Source organism: Rhea americana, unplaced genomic scaffold (genome assembly GCF_003343005.1).
Source record: "Rhea americana isolate MKP2758 unplaced genomic scaffold, rheAme1 scaffold_218, whole genome shotgun sequence".
Classification (NCBI taxonomy): Eukaryota; Metazoa; Chordata; class Aves; order Rheiformes; family Rheidae; genus Rhea; species Rhea americana.
In genome coordinates, this window is record NW_028186321.1 from 382,177 (window position 1) to 398,816 (window position 16,640).

The 16,640-nt window shown below is 35.8% G+C and overlaps 1 protein-coding gene across 2 annotated transcripts in view; it reads right to left on the reverse strand.

The window, feature by feature from the left end:
• The window catches only part of TACC2 (transforming acidic coiled-coil containing protein 2), a 151,713-nt gene extending 141,180 nt beyond the window's left edge, over window positions 1–10,533 (reverse strand). For both annotated transcript variants that reach the window (XR_014895874.1, XM_085305253.1), the window contains exon 1: window positions 10,434–10,533. The gene's annotated coding sequence lies outside the window, so the exon portion shown is untranslated. The remainder of the gene's footprint in view (window positions 1–10,433) is intronic.
• Window positions 10,534–16,640: the final 6,107 nt, after the last annotated feature.

The window sequence follows — 16,640 nt, forward strand, 5'->3', positions numbered from 1 at the left end:
TACTTGATGCAGAATCATTCTTAGTTTCTGCATTTTAGAATTACATGATTACATTAGAGATCTGCAAGAATGAGTGAGCTATAAGTCCTTCAGCTCTAATTTTCTCACAAATTCTAATATAGAAAATAGCAAGAGTAATAGTGAGAGAAAATATAAATCCTACAATGGATATTAGTAAACACATAATGATCTAAAAGTGACACAAATTGAAGGGAAAAATGTTGCTTAGCAACACCATCAGCTGGATCTGCTGTAAAACTGCATTGTTGCTTGGCAACCAAAAGCTAAGCTTGTCTTTTTTGAGAGGTGTGAAATGGTATTTTGCTGTGCTCCTGTCAAAGTTAACCAGAAATTGTCTATCAGGACTGCACCACTGGATATAGGAAAGGACTGAAGATTTTAAGGAGAGCTAATGAGCTCTGTGATACAGCCTGGCCTTGGCTGATTTGGTCCATTTAATGTAGAAATATGAAAGAAAAGAAATGGAGGAATACGAGTACCCTGCTATTAAGAGACAAAAGAGTTAAAAAAAATAAGAAAATTAAAAGATTATTCTTCCCCTTTCTGGCTAATTTACATTCAGTATAACAACTTGGAAAAAATCTGTTCTACAGAACATTGTACCTTTGCTTTTAATCACCAGTGTCGTAGTCACTTCAGAGCATTCCTGTGCCACAGTTGTCAGTATACCATGGAGGTATCTGAAATAGTTGTGTTACCAGAGGTGGTCAAGCTGCACCGCTATAATGTTCAGTGAGGAAGTGCAAATAGATTATTTTGCTATGGTGTGAAATACAAAAAAAAAATATAGTCATCCAAAAGCACATTTGATTTCCAATGGTATTCAATGTCTTCAGACATCTTAGTCATTTGGAAAATGACTTTTTTTTTTAATTCAAGTTTTATTCAAGGTCATGATTATGAATTACTTAGATACAGCAGTGCTAACATTTACAGAAAGATGCAGAAGCCTGATTTTTCCTGTTACCACTAGAAGTGATTTTAGAAAGCAGTGAGAGACATTAAGACTTTATCTCTTGTTTTAGACTGTGTATAAATAATTCCCTCTCACCCCCCCTCAGATCTTTTAGTCTAAACATTCATGGGTCAAAAGGTGTGGGAGAAGAAGAAAATTCCTTGAGAGATGAAGTGATTTGCACAAGATCAAAAACAAAGTGGTAGAGCTAGGATATCAGCACTGACTTCCTTGCCATGCCAAGTATACCACTACGCTGGAATTTGTCTTATTTTGGTTAAAATCTCCAACAGGACATACCCTTCCTAATAGTCCTAATGCAGTATGGGTGTGCTAATAAATTTTATTTTGCATTCTATCTGGGAATATTTTCCCAGCTGAAAAGACTAAGTCTGTCATTTCAGTTTTTACCAGAATTTTCACAGTACTGTACAATTTAATGCAATAATAAATAAATAAGATACTGGGAATCTTAGGTGGGATTCCATTGCCTAAAATAGACATCTGATGAGACATTAGATATTTTAGAGTATCCTGCTGGTCCCTCAATTGCCTCTTCTGAAGATATGGTTCTCAGGTAAGTTTTGTGTTTTACATGCAAATCTCAAGAGGATGTGCCCAGCTCAGGATATCTAAATTAGCACTTGATGCCTACATTTGTTGATCTGAATCATCCTTCTCTTGTGCACTGAGCATGAAATGCTTTGAGCACATGTATTTTCCATTTTTTTTTTCCACATCATTTACAGAAGTCAAAGTAAAGCAGAGGTCCTGGTCTTTATAAATAATGTTAAAACTACTTGGTAAAATATTTTAAGTGTTTTAAAAAATAAATTTTAAGTATTGGAGCATCTCTCTTCCCAAATCACATTTATACTAGCACTTTTTCACCAGATTCTAGATGCAGCACTTAAGTCAGAGGGAAGGTTGTTGGTCCAGAAGAAACAAACAACTCTGCACAGCAGCATAAACTCTCTATCTGTACACATGCAGTATCTGGGTATGGAGAGGTGGATAGACTTGATATGTAAGTTCCTAATACCACAACCAGCTAACAGTGGCTGCCAGCTAAAGGAGGGGATAAAACCTACTTATATCATAGTTATCATARTTATATCATTAGGCATTTATGACTGTATAGTTCAGGTCCACAGCCAGCTTGGCAGGATGCCCGAGTATTTCTACACTCTGAATATACAAAGTCCTTCACTAAAAGCAAAGGATCCTTATTGTTCCTAAATMTCTAAGATGAGGTAGGAAGAGCATTACTTTAACTTGGAACAAAGTTTCAGGAGTGATAGGAAGTTTGAGATAAAGGGTGGATTTCTAGGACCTGCTGACTCTCTGCTTCCAAAGCTGGTCTGTCTGCTGTGGTGTCTAATCACAGCACTGGGGACTGTGGGATCCATCTCAGAGAGACCAAAATCCATGTTAGGGTGAGGCAGAAAAGGAGGCATAAGCAAGGTAGGAGTCAGTTGGTTTAATAAGTCTCTAGAGGCACATATAAAGCATGGGAAGAATACTTCTGCCTAAAACACCTATTAGAGCAGAACAAGAAGAATTATTTCTTGCCTCATTTCAGGTTCCTCCTCCTTCAAACTATTTTTCTTGCAGACCCCTTTACAGTATACCTGTTTCCTCTGTCCACACATTCCCTCTTTTCTCGTCTCTTTGGCCAAGTGACTCAGTGAAATACAAGGAAGAGCAAAGTGTTGTGATAAGATCTGGTTTTCTGAGAACTGCAGAAGATGACAGAGAGGAGGCAGGACATAAAACTGCTCAGAAGGTGAGAGATTCCTTCCTTTTCTTTTCGTTGTGGAGTCTGAACCAGTTGTCAGCAACTGTTTCTCCCTAATTGTGGACAACAGTAGTATTTCATCTCCTGGTTCACTGGCCTTACTGAGGGTTGTGTTGACATGGCAGAGTTGGCAGGTTGCAGCTGCTTTCTGGGCTTTGTGCTAACACACCCTTCATGCCCACACAAATATCACAGGAGAGGGAAACTAGTTCTTSGGTTTCTACAAAGCCTCCAACATTCAGAAATACACCTCAGCAAGGGGGTGGTGGAGCTTATTCATTTTTTGTGGTGGCCCAATACAGCTWTTTATTTATGTGTATATAGATATATTTATATATAATACACACACACACACGTACGCACGCACGCATACATATATATAAAAACATATGTCCTATACAGGTTCTATCCTTCATCCTCAAATACAGACAGTTTAGCCTGAAACTGCTTTTCATTCTGTCATCAGAGTTGTTTGATCACTGGGTGAGAAAAAAATACAGGTTAACTCAGCTACTGGGTGTTTATCAGTGAATAATAYTATCACTCCCAAATGTGCTGTGCTTTATCAGTAGTGAGGGCAGACTACAAAAATAAGTTTCTCAGGACACTTGCACTACAGATCATATGTTAACAGCCAGGCCAGATTTGGTTTCAGACTCCAGTCCAAGCAAGGATACTAGATCTTTGCAGCACTAACTTTGGGGACTGAGTCACCGACCTCTTTGAGAATTTTAGTCAAGACAATGTCCCTAAAATCATGAATCAGTTTACAAAAATGCTGAAATTGGCTGAAATAATATTTACTTTGAAAAGAAACTTGAGTTTCTTTAATCTTCTGAATCATCAAAATAGTTCCATTAAATAAACACARTACTTACATTTATGTACTGTAAGTATTTATGTAAGATTATATTCAAGTTCTCCACTGATTTACAAAGCAGATAATACTGACATCATTTTACAAAAGGAAGAACTGAGGCACAGAGGGGTTAAGTGATTTGGCCATTAATATGTTGTATAAWCTTGGACTAATCAGGAAACTAGGTCTAATCTTCAGTCCTCAGAATATCAGTACTGAATGAAAATAGTTACTGATTTGATTTGGCATTACCATTCTAAAAGAACAGTCTACGTGGAAGATGTACTCTACGTCAATGATGGTTTCAAGGCTACAGGACCTGCATACTTGCTCAGGTTTATTTGTCAGGGCCAGCTAAGAACATTTTTGTGCCCAGCAATATCATGGAGATATTATAAGACATCAGAAATAAAGAAGGGAAAAAAAACAGAAAGGCTATTATTTTTATTTGAAAGGATAATAATTACATAATAATGAGAATGTTTCCTTAAYGCTGTTACCATCATTCCATCAATGGCATAATTTTTAAGATGAATATGTAATTTTTTCTCTTTGATTCAAGTAAGCAGGCATGCAAAACAAAGATTACGGAGTTAGTTAAATACAGTGCCTACAGTTTTATCATCTGGTGCTGACGACAGTTCCTGAACTGCATTATTCTACCCTAAATTGAAGCTCTTYATGTTTGCTCTTTCAGTATTAGCTTTTTTAGAAGATGATCTAATGCTGATTGGTGGGAAGTGGTCCTAATGATCCACAGTATTTGGTGGCGATGAAGTTAACTAAGCAGGTCACTRTTGTTACAGATGGCACAAGTCTTCAGCCTTTTGACAGACATAAACCTAATCAGCTTCTCCTAATGCCAGATTTAAACTCATATAACATATTGCCTTGTCTAGCTGGATCTACACTATTTATATTCATGCTGTCATTTTCCACTAATATAAATAATATCCAGTTTCAGAAGTTCACTCTTAATTTACAAGTGATTTTTTCCATTGATTTTTCTTCATTGTTAGTGAAGATGTGAGGCCCGAGTTTTTCAGAACTTTAACTTAATCCTGTGTTTCATTTGGAGAAGGTTACCAAGAGACCATGCCCACAACATAATTGGTGTTGTACATAATTAGGCACTATGCTTAAATTTTAAGCAGGAATTAAATAACAATTTGAAATGAAAATCTTCAGAAATCAGCTGCAGATGGCTATGTAATTGACTTTCTGAATCTGCAAACAGCTTACTTATTAAACATGTGATTTTCCCTGTTTGTCTCAGTAAGATTTTAACACCAAAATCTAATACAGTGTTTTTGAACAACAGCTTTAATTATTTTGTTTTTTGTCATTATAATAGATGGAACTTGACAGATAAACAGATGAAACTTGATCCTRCTGTTGCTTCCTATTTATTTAGTATTTATCTATTTATCTACTAAATATCATTGAGCTGTTTTTTATCCCTGAAAAAATAATGAAAGGTAATGAAGTGAATGGAAAAAAAAAAACATTGGCCTAGTTTTCCTCCAGCTGCATCCATGATGTTTATATCCTTAGCACACAGTGTTATCACTGTACAACACAGCGATTTGGTTCATATTTGGATGCAGACTCAAAAASTGAAAATGATAATTCAGTGGGATGCAAAATCCCACGAGTCAGCACCAAAACCAATGTCTTCAATGACGGTAGCAGACCTCTGTTACATGAAAAGTAGCACTCTAGTTTTGTGGCTTGAAAGATTTCCTACAGATTCAATCTTTCAGATATAAATATTATATGATTACTCATGTCTGGCCAGGTGCCTTTTTGCATTGCACATCTTTGAATTCCTAGAAAAAAACACACTCTTTCTTGTTGGAACAGTATCTAATACTCCAAATGATGCCTAGGCTGGTGCTATGGCCATTAGCCATAGCAWCTATGCTACTTGCAAGTTCAGAGATGTTTCTTTTGTATCTCAGTTATATTAGCTGTATTTAACTTATTAAAGAGCACTTCAAGATATTAGTAAATGTAAAAAATACAATACTTCTGGCYGTAGCATGAAAGCACAACAGAAATTATCACTCATTAGTTCCCAGTGAGTAGGTACTACCATATTTCAATTCAATGCAATGAGCATAAAATAAGGCCTACAATTGTTTGTCCAGTTTAAAGTTGACAATGAATCAAGATTTTATCTACTCGCACCTGGATCTGGTTCTTTTCTTCTTGTATGAGCTAACTCTTAAGGATTACTTGGGGAAAACTGGTGTATTTGGAAAGGACTAATGTTCTTCTCTGAAAAGTGTGATAGCCTATAGATTGATCCAAATCTCTTTAAATTAAAATACAAGAATAGAGCTTGTCATAGAAAAGTATGATGAGACTGTATGATATGTTAAAAAATGTCAYAATGGGCTTTATAAAAGGCTTAAGCCCATTTTCAGTAACTTCAAATCTTTTTACCAATAGAAGTGGTTTAATAGTGCCATGGTTAGAATATCTGTTTTGGTCTGGCAGCTCATCATGCAAAGAYTAAATATTGCACATACAACAATTTGAATTTTTTAATATTGAAATTGAAATATTTAAGCTAATTTATTAGAATGATAAAATGTGATTGTTAATGAAAATATATCCACAATCAGCGTTCCTGACACAAATCACCTTCTTATGTGAATATTATAACAAACTAAGCTTCCAGAAGACGAACTGAAGAAAGTGCTTTATGTAAATCACGAATTTAAACTTCTGCCCCCCTGCATCATAGGGAGGTTTCCATATGGGTTCAATAAAACTCTGCAATGCTCCAAACTTGTGGGTAAAAGCAGCTTCTTTTCATAAAGAAAGTGGTTAACTATAATTTTCTGTTTACACTTGGAAGTGGCATGGAAACTGTGAAGAACAGACAATGTAACTGGTACCTATGCAACACATCCCAACAGCTAAGAATTACTATAGTTTCAATTCTATCAATATGTTGTGCATTAATACAGATGAATACAGAAATATGAAAACATAATCATTTAATCTAAACCTTTCTTCATTATGATGAAAAATAGGACAATAGTGCATACTATACAGGAAAATAGTAATAGGAATGACAACTGTGCATAATATATCACACACACATTCTCCTGAAGTGAAAGAGAATTCACAATCTATACCATGCTGAAAAMAAAATGGAGTACATTAATAGCGAGGCATGTAAAGTCCACAACTGCGGATTTATTAATCTGTGCTGTAAAAATTAGGATTTGATACTCRTGAACTGCTTTTTTGTCCAAAGTTTCTTCCCTTACTGGAGCAACCTTTGTGCTTCTGGCTTCCGTTAGGAGTGGCTCCCCAAACTATTTATATTTTTTTCTAGATCTGGTATAGTAAAYAAGTTTTAGAATTGGGAGAAGAAGTCTTGAAAACATCTTTTCCAAAGACCTGTTTAGAATATACATAACATTTGGTCTAATTCTGCAGAATAGGTCTTCTAAWTYAGAAGACCTATTCTGCAGAAACAGCTRTAGTGTTGGTTCACTACTAAAGATCTCTGTTTTCCTTCATTGCCTAAACAGCCACTAAGGAGACTGTCTTACRGTCCTGCTCTCCTACTCACAGTTATACTAGTCCTGTTTCCTTCTAAAATGTTTCTGTGGTAAATATGGAAACTGTTCCTATAGAAAAGAAATATTAGTACTATAGTTAGCACACAGTGTTTTGATAGCAAGAAAAAATGTGCTTACATTATACAGTCAGCTTGTCATGAATTAGAGAAGCKTTTCTAGTTACTAATATTCAGAGAAGAAGATTTCATCTAAATAACGAAATAAAACAGTCTTACCTTTCATTTATATAGGCAGATTTTTTTGCTAGGAGACATACAAAATTCACCACAGCATGACATTGCTTTACATATGAAGCAAACAAACATATCCTAATCCATTTGCAAAGACTTCGTATTGGATGAATCTTGGAGCTGACCAAGAACCAAGAGTGCCAGCTGTTGCTAACATTGGCTTATTGTGAAACCAGAGAAGTAAATGAGTCTGTCAAGCCCTAAGTAGCATTTTATGACAAATATAATTTGGCAAGAGTATATATTTCAGTATTTTGTCAAACGTGCTGAGCACTGTACATTCTGTGTACATATATCCTGATCAGCTGAGACATTTTCTTAGTGTCCTGTGTTCAAGAGATTCTAATGATAAACTACATACAAAAATTAAACTTAGTTCAATGATGCAATATTTAGAAACTTGTACTTAAAAAGGATTATGCCAAGAAAAATAAAAATTAAAAACTGACAGTAGTGTAACTCTTCAAACTATCATTTGCTGCAATTGAATATTGAATCAATCAACTGAATTTAAGCTATTTCAAGCTTACGTCATAGAGACAATGTAAAAGTTTACTCTCTTCACACTTCTCATGGAGTTAAGGGGGTTTTGAGAATGTAGTTCCACTGGAATCAGAAAGCATGAAAGCTAAGCTGAAATTTTTCCTCAGCCTGGGTAGTGGCTAAAACCACCCCCAGAATGAAGGCCCACTTTTCCAGAAAAAAAGGTCAGTGGGTAGTATGAAAGCTTGATTTGAYTCCCCTCTCTAAAAGAAGTAGTGTAGCACCGATTAAAAGCTGCCCAGTGGTCCAGGTCAATCATTCTCTAATATTGCCATAAAAGATGAGAGATGTAACAGAGTTTTAAAGAAAGTATCAAGTGAGAAGAGAAGAATGTCCTGAATATTCTACAAAAATACCTTCTTGCTTCCTACCATCCAGCCAAATGGAAGTTGCAAATGAAAGCAGAGCCTTCTAGCACAGCCCAGTAGACTTCACAGCTTGAACCTTCACAAAGATACTCCGCCAGTTTCTGAGGGAGCTTCAAACTATTGCTTCTTTTTGCCATCTCTCTACTGCTTGGTTAGCCACAAAATGACTAGTAAGCAATTTACAAAGCAAATTAGATTTTATGTAAGGGGTACATGGTCTGCAAGCAGACCTATGAATATTAAGTATTGGGTTGGAACTGTGGGCATTCTTTTTTATTTTTCAGTAGGTTGTTTGACTGGTTATGAACAAGCGTTCTTTCTAAGCAGCACCACAAATCAGTGCCCACAATTCAAACACATCCAGTCACTGACAACTTCCTTTATCAGTAAATAACCAAGCTATAATGCAACACAGGTCAGCTAAGACCTTTTTCCTTGACTAGGTTGCTTTAAGTGTCTTTCCACAGCTTGCCCTGGGATTGTCAAGATGCTTGACTACGAATACTAACTAGATAATTCTGGAGCACTTGCAAAGTGGTAAAAGACCTCCCTAGACCAGGGTATTCAGGCCTGTCATTGTCACAGATCTCTGTTTCAAAGATGGAAATAGGCTTGAATATGGATGTACATGTAAAGGGTAGGGTCCTGCAAATTAAGTCAGTGAAGCTTAGACCTTCTACCCATAGGCTATATGAGTTTTCWAACTATTTACCAGCCCTTCTACTTTTCTCCTTCCAAAAGTTCTTTAGAATAACATCTATAGATATATGTACCAGCATCTAGCTAATTTGTCCCTGAATCTATAATAATAGATTTTTGGAATGAAGGGAAGAAGATTTTTTTTCCTTAACTCCTACAGGCATAGCAGGACTTCTAACCCATTCTCTTGAGAAGTATAAAGGGAACAAGATGTATTCTTAGGTCATGAGCAGCTTGATCCTGAATTGTTGAATCATGAGAAATAAGTTCAAGCTTTAAGCAGTCTATTTTATGGATATGATCAGATATTGCAGGAAGTACCAGCTTCACAATACAGACCGACTGTGCTACAGGAGCACCTCCACCATTGTCATCCTGTGTCTGTCAATACGGTCGTAAATTTTTGTCTTTAGATAAATTTATCTTGTTAAAGATAGATTACTTGAACATTAGTTTCCGGAACATACTCAATAGTGCTAATATAAACAGTTTTATTAAAAAATTCCAGAAACAATTTAAGTGGTTTGTGTTCCTTTGTGCTGGCAACATATTTAAATATAATTTGTTAGCATTTCAATATAATAATAATCTTATTAATCTCAGACTAGTGAAGTACTATTTTAACCTGGTTAGTTCTCCTAATGGAAAAGCCTAGAAGTGACTTCAACTACTTGAAGATCTGTAAAATACTTGGGTTGCCGAAGATAATATTCTATCYGTAGATGTGCAGAGTATTGTGTTTGACACCCTGAAGTAGACTTTATTGTGCATGAAAGGACAAAACAGGGTAGCCAGTTCTCACTTAAGAACATGGTTAAACATCTGCACAATCTTTCTAATGAATAGCCAGCTAATATTATCTCTGAAATTCTGCATATGAAATACACATTCTAGTCATTACATGGCAACTTAAAGTCAACAAGCATTCCTTTCTGAAACAAATCCTTAGAACTATTTCTGAAAAAAAGAACAACAGTGCAGAGCCATATTTAAAAACTTCAGCATTTGCAAATAGCTATTACAGTCTATAGTGTTGTAATTTGTTTTAAAAAATACTTAYTTTAGTATATGCACACTTTTAAATTAATCTCTTTGTATTAGAAAGATACAGAGTAAAGTAAGTATCATCCTGTACATTACATTATAGGTTATATGGATTATAAAAAAAAATATGCAAAAGATCATGGAACTACAGAACCTCAAAGGAGACACTATTTTTTCTGGTAAGCAGAAAAGTCTCTTTTGCCTGTAAGATACTTCCTTTCTCTTTTTGTAATGTCTAAATAATGTCTAAGTAATAGCACGATGTTTTCAGTCTGAAYGTTTTTAACTTTAAAGGACTAATAAAAATTACTTACCCATTTTTCCTCTAGACTAGAAACGAAAATGTAACACTCTGTCTCTGATTTTTATAACCTTCTGCGCTCCTTCACTCCTAGTCGGTGTATGGATCCCCTTTCTCCCTGGATCACATGAAAGTGTTCTATTAATGTGAATTGGCTTATGTTTGAGAACACTATGCTGGATAGCTATGAAGTGTAAGGAATCTGACCCAGGGAGCTGTAGGGCTATGACACATCAGTTCTTTACAGGAATTCTCAGTTGTTGGATGAGAATAACATGAGATAGGTCCTATAAAGTGGGTACAGTCTGCTGTCGTTGTTGTTAGTATACTGTTTGCTTAAGGCAGTGAGACAAGTTCCATGATAAACAAATGTAACTCAAATTTTCTACTCTGGCTTTTCTCTCCAGGACTGTAACTATGAAATGTCAAGCTGTCTCTTTCACCTGACTAATTCAGTAAGCTAAATTTGGGAAAACTATTCAGTTTAACACATGACTAACACATATAACCACAGCTTTGCTAAAAGTGATCGCTGCCTTAAGAAAAACATTGCAAGCCAGCACTGTTCTGTATATTTCATGAGAAGTATTTGTGTATTTGTGCTGGAGTTCAGAACAAACATGCAGAGTCTGGGAATGCTAGTAAATTACCTGACAAGAGGAAGACAAAGGAAAAGCAGAAGGCTCCTGCCTTCATTCCCATCTTTACTCCCTTTGCTTCTGTTTAGTCTTCTTTTGCTCACATAGTCAGAAAAGAGGAAAAGCAGCTTGCCTTTTTTCACTATGGAAAAATAGATGTTTTAGCCCACTGGTCTGAATGCAGTGGTTGAAGGAAGACAGTCCAACAATAGGGTCTACTTTGCTTCAATGAGGGCAAGCCTTAACTATTTTATGTACAACAAGAAAAGCTATGACCCTTTTAGGAAAAAACATGCCACTTCCGTATAGGGTGTCCTAACCATAAATCCCCAAAACAGGTGTTACTGGAACAGGAAACCTACACTAAATCATAGAAATAATATGAAAGTAGAGTGCATTTTCAGTGACATGGTAATTTTGAAAAATACTCCTTTGGAATGGTTTATTTCAGACATGAAAGAAATTATTTATTTTATAACAAGTTCTGAGTTACAGGCCTATAAACAATGTAATGAAAACATATCCAGATCAGCACAAGATGTGAAAAAAATCTGTGCTGTAGTAGGATAAAATCTATCACAGAAGCACATAGGTTTAAATTAACTGTTCTCATGTTGTCGGCAATCGTTTAAAAGATGGTAGTTGCAGGAGAAATTGCTCTGAATAAAAGTAAAATCCTACAGATTGTCTTGGTATACAAAATTATTAGCAAACTAAAGTACAATGTCCAAGTTACTGCCATGTTGTTATGCAAAACACTGTGGTCAGAGCTCTACAAAGCACCAATTAGCTATTTTTGCAAAAATCTGTCATTGTTCCGCATTTGCTTTTAATTCTTTTTTTTCCTCCATTAGAAATGGATGGACCACCGAGGCAGCAGTTGTCTGGCTAGTCTCCACACTCCAATGAATCACTGATGTATGTATATGCTTCCTGCTCCTTCTTGAAAAAATGTTTTTGTACCTTCCTAAAATATATTGCTCTTTGATTCTAGAGGAAAAGTTGAAGGTTTTGAGTATTTTGGTCTCTGCTAGCCTGACTCCTGCATGTCATCTTAGCAACTTACTGTCAGTCTGCCATTAATAAAACCTTCCAAATCATTTAAAAGAGAACTCCTGGTGCCAACGAGGGTTTGATCCTGCCAGTGGCTTTTTCCCGTTCCTGAGCTCCTCACATCCGACAACACTGGGCCCCAGGTGTTTTTCAGAGTTCTACTAATAATTGTTCTTTCATCTTCTTTGGAAAATACCTTCTTAGACTGGCATAATATATACCATGATTTTATGGACTGTAACCTAATCCACTGTGCTGAAGTGTGTCTAGAGCCAGATTTTTGACTCCCACAGGATTAACTGTAAATACAGAACAAATGCTTCTGCCAGAAACAAGTATAAAAAGTTACACTTCTATATTGCTAAAAAAGATTTTTAAAGTTAGCTTCACTCACTTAAAAAAAATCCTCTCATCTGTGTTTGCTTGCAGAGCTGGCAGCTGAAGGACAAATATCTCAAACTTTCTTATTTCTGATGTTTTCAATTAGTCTAATCATTTCAGATTATTAAGATTATGTCAGCAATAGCCATCACTGGGAATATTCTTGGTTGCAGTTTTCTTAAGTAATGAGTTTCTTGCTTTTTCTCCTTGAAGCATTAATTTTGGAGTATACGAGGGAAATGCAAGAAGTATGTAACTTTAAAATCATATGTGACATTCTGGGCAGTGACTAAAATGTCTCATTTTAAAATCTCTGTTCCTTTTAAGACTAAGAAATAGCTGCTAGTAGATTGGGACTCTCTAAACCAGGAGACTCATCTTTCAGAATTGAACAAGTGATTAAATATTCTAAATCTAGATTGGTGGTAGATTTGCAATTTATTGGCTCTGCATGAACAAGCATGCTGGGCAGCTCCCAAGCTTTCTGAGATGCAGAGTCAGCACCATTGATAATCTACCTGTTAGCACTATCAGAAAAAAAATATTTCTTTGTATTTGATGACAATGGAAATTGCCTATTCTTACTGAAATAGCAAATCCACTTAAGCTGCTGTGTATCACGAGTTATACAAAGTATGCAGCCCTAAGAATTAGAATTCAGAGGGAGATCTTGTGTTAAATGCCAGAAAATTTGTGTGAACTTCTGAAACCTGAGAGAAGGAGGAGGAGAGAACAGTGAAGTCTCTACACAGTGAATCTTTGAGAAAAAAATCTGAAACTATTTTATGTTTATTTCTTTTAAGATTTCCCTGTTTGAGTGAATAAGCTTTTGCATGTTTACATACAAGAAGACTGCATAGACATCAGACAAAGTAATAGTCTTGGTGAGAAAAAACAAATTGAAAAGCTTATAATCAACTGAGCATGGACCATTTTCTTAGGGTACTGTTTACATTGGTGATAAATTGGCATATATATACAATAATAGGAAAGTAGAGATCTGATCATCTGGATAACCATAACTCTAGAAATAAAAGTGCAGGGGGGAAAAGACTGACAATATTGCCAGATAAATAGCTCACAATATGTACAGTCAGGTGATGTTAAAAAAATATAACACATCCTCACATTTGTTAAGCTTATTTTAAAATCCTTACATCTGCACTCAGTAGGGGGAGAAAGTGCACATGTTACGTGCATATATGCTAGTTACTTAACATCCCCCTGTATTTCCCCATTTTCTGAAGCTGTGTTTTATGAGTCAGGTCACAGAAGACAGTGGCATTATTTTGGAAGCTGAGGTCTAGGACTTAACAAGTGATACTACAGATGTGTTATAAACTAATTCTAAGAAAATAATATAATTCTTAAATAGAGCTAGTGGCAAAGGAGTGATAATCTGCTGGTTGCATGATGCTGCTTCTGGTTTCCAGCTGTTAAACAGTAGTTGAAAATCAGCTTACTATATACTTTGCTCATGTTTTCCTAAGAAATTAATTGCCTGTGGGATGCCACATGACTGTGACATCTAGTTAGGCACATACACCTTTGTAGATCTAATGTAGTAGAAAATATGTGTCTAAGTAAATGTTGGCTAATCTGTGCTGGCACAATAGCTCTAGGTCACCCTCCAGTCATGAGACAACGCACTGAGGTTTGTACTGGCTTGCACTTCCACCTCTGATACTCTGTTCTCTTGCAAAAATGTGCAGTTTTTATACCTTTACACTTGATGTTGCCAGATGACCCAAGACAAGCTGATGCTTGGTTATTTTGTCTGAAACTGCCAGTCCATTCTCTGCAATGAGAATGTGGAATACGAATTAGGAGTCCTGACAGTATTCACCTTCTGTCTCACAAGTACTAGCATAACCAAAGAACAGGATATGAGCTATGATAGATTGGTTCACATGGAGAAAGCAGTAGGCTTTTCTTCCTATTCCTACAACTCCCAAGCAACATGTATAGCTTCAGTGAAAGAGTTTTTTATGATAAAACTGAACACTGAATTCATTTAAACTCCACTGATCCTGAGGGGGGTAGTTTTATTTCACATAATACAAGTTACTGTAGGAATCTTACAGTAATTGTTGAAATCCTTTGCAGTACACAATATTCTTGTTAAAAGTGAATTTATGTGCTGCCCAGTATTTGTTTTACCATTATGCTTTTTAGTGTTTAATCTTCGGTCAGTATGTGTTGCCATTTTAAGAACACTTGTTTCCACTTTATAGCACAATATGCTTGAGACAAAGGGCAGTCTGTGGGAGATTTTGCTCTTTTGCCCAATGAGTAAAAGGCGTGGCTTCTCTAAGCACCAAGAAAGGTCAAATATGACTTAATAAGCATAGACCTCAAGAAAGGAAGCATCATTTTCAGCAACTGGATACAACAGGTTTTTCTCAGTAAGCTAATGAACCTTTCATCTGTAGATTACTATTTTGCCTCCCACCCAGTTTAGCATTTTGCACTATATGACAAAGGCTTTGGAATATGGAATATTTTTTACTACATCTCTGTGCACTGCATTGTACAATGAGCCCCAGTCTTGTTCAGATCCTCTCTTGAGACTTGCTGTGTTAAGCTCCAAAAGCGTATTACTCATAAACAATTTGCAACACAAATTTAGCAGCACTCTATTAGTCACAGGAAATATAAGAACTAAAAGCTGTACAATAGCATAAGCCATAATTTAGTCTTTTTTGTACTGAAAAAATGAAATATTTTAATCATATATTTTTGGAGGATGGTTCATGCGTATTTTTTGAATTTTGCAGTCTTCAGCAGAAGTATTGATTTGAGGAAGACAAGGTGGATCCATGCCATTGTATACTATGAACACGTCTTAAAATGCATGCTAAAAGTACTCAAGTTCTCAGCAGAGCCCAAAACACCAAATATCCCGTCTAAACAGGTTAAAGCTGTTTTCTGAACTCTGTCTCTTCTTTCACAGTTTACTGAGACTGTAGGAGTTTTTAGGCAAGCCTAAAAACTTGTTTCTATGCTTGAACAATATCTAGTATAGTGAAGCAGAAACCATATGCAATACTGTAACATTATGAACTCGATGATTAAAGGGAGTTAAACGGTGCAATTAGGAAAGTGGAGATTAAACCTGTAGCACATATGGTTGTTTTTAATTTATTCCAGATTATAGCAACTTGATGTTATCACATATTCTTTTAATTCTCTTTGCACTGTAGATTCATCAGAATCTTGTGCAAACTCTATACTCAGAATTTAAAAAGATGCTAATGACCTTTATCTAATTGGAGTAATTGCACAAGCAAGTCTGGTTCCAGGAACTCTGAAGTAGGATCTTYACGACATCAGAGGTAATCATTCAGCACACTTCCTGAACAACTGATGTACAAAGAAAGGGCAATTAGGGATGTTATCTGGCCCACTGTTTCAAGGTAGAAGCCAGATTCAGTTATATTTGGCTGCTGTCACAGAACATCCCCTAAAACTCAACTCTGATGATACTGGACAAAGAGTAGCGAGAAATTATATATTAAAAATACTTTTCAGTCTGTATCATAAAAACCTCACCAGTAAATGACAAATTTAATATAGCTGAATTTTCCAGACTTGTAATATTTGGCTGTGCATAATTCACAAATTGTGAAGACCTGTAAGTTAACAATATACATTCCCACCCCCTAACCCTGCTTTAATATTATTGTCTTTTGTATAAACAATGCCACCACGTTAACTAATTTAGGAGTCTGTTCCACTTCCAAGTACACATTTGTTACTTTATTTATCAGAGCACAATCCCTATTTAGTGATTAATCTGCACATATTAGAGGGAAACATATGTATTAAATATGCTCAGTCAAGTATACACTTCATCTCTGTAACTTTCACCTCATCTGTTCCTCAGATGTTACAGAGAAGCTTAATAGTCAAAAGATTCGTTACTGTCATGTTTATCACTAAATACATTTCCATTCCTTMATAAAGGTGAAAGTTCTAACTAATTTGTTTCACTTAAAATAGCAGATAGAAACAGACAACTTGGCTAATCAAGATGTAAAGAGTTAGTGATATTTAATGCTAAATATTTCTGCAGAAATGGTTTTATTTACGGAGCCTTTTACCTTTTTAGTAATTAAAAATTATCTTTCAATGAAAACAGAGTTCTC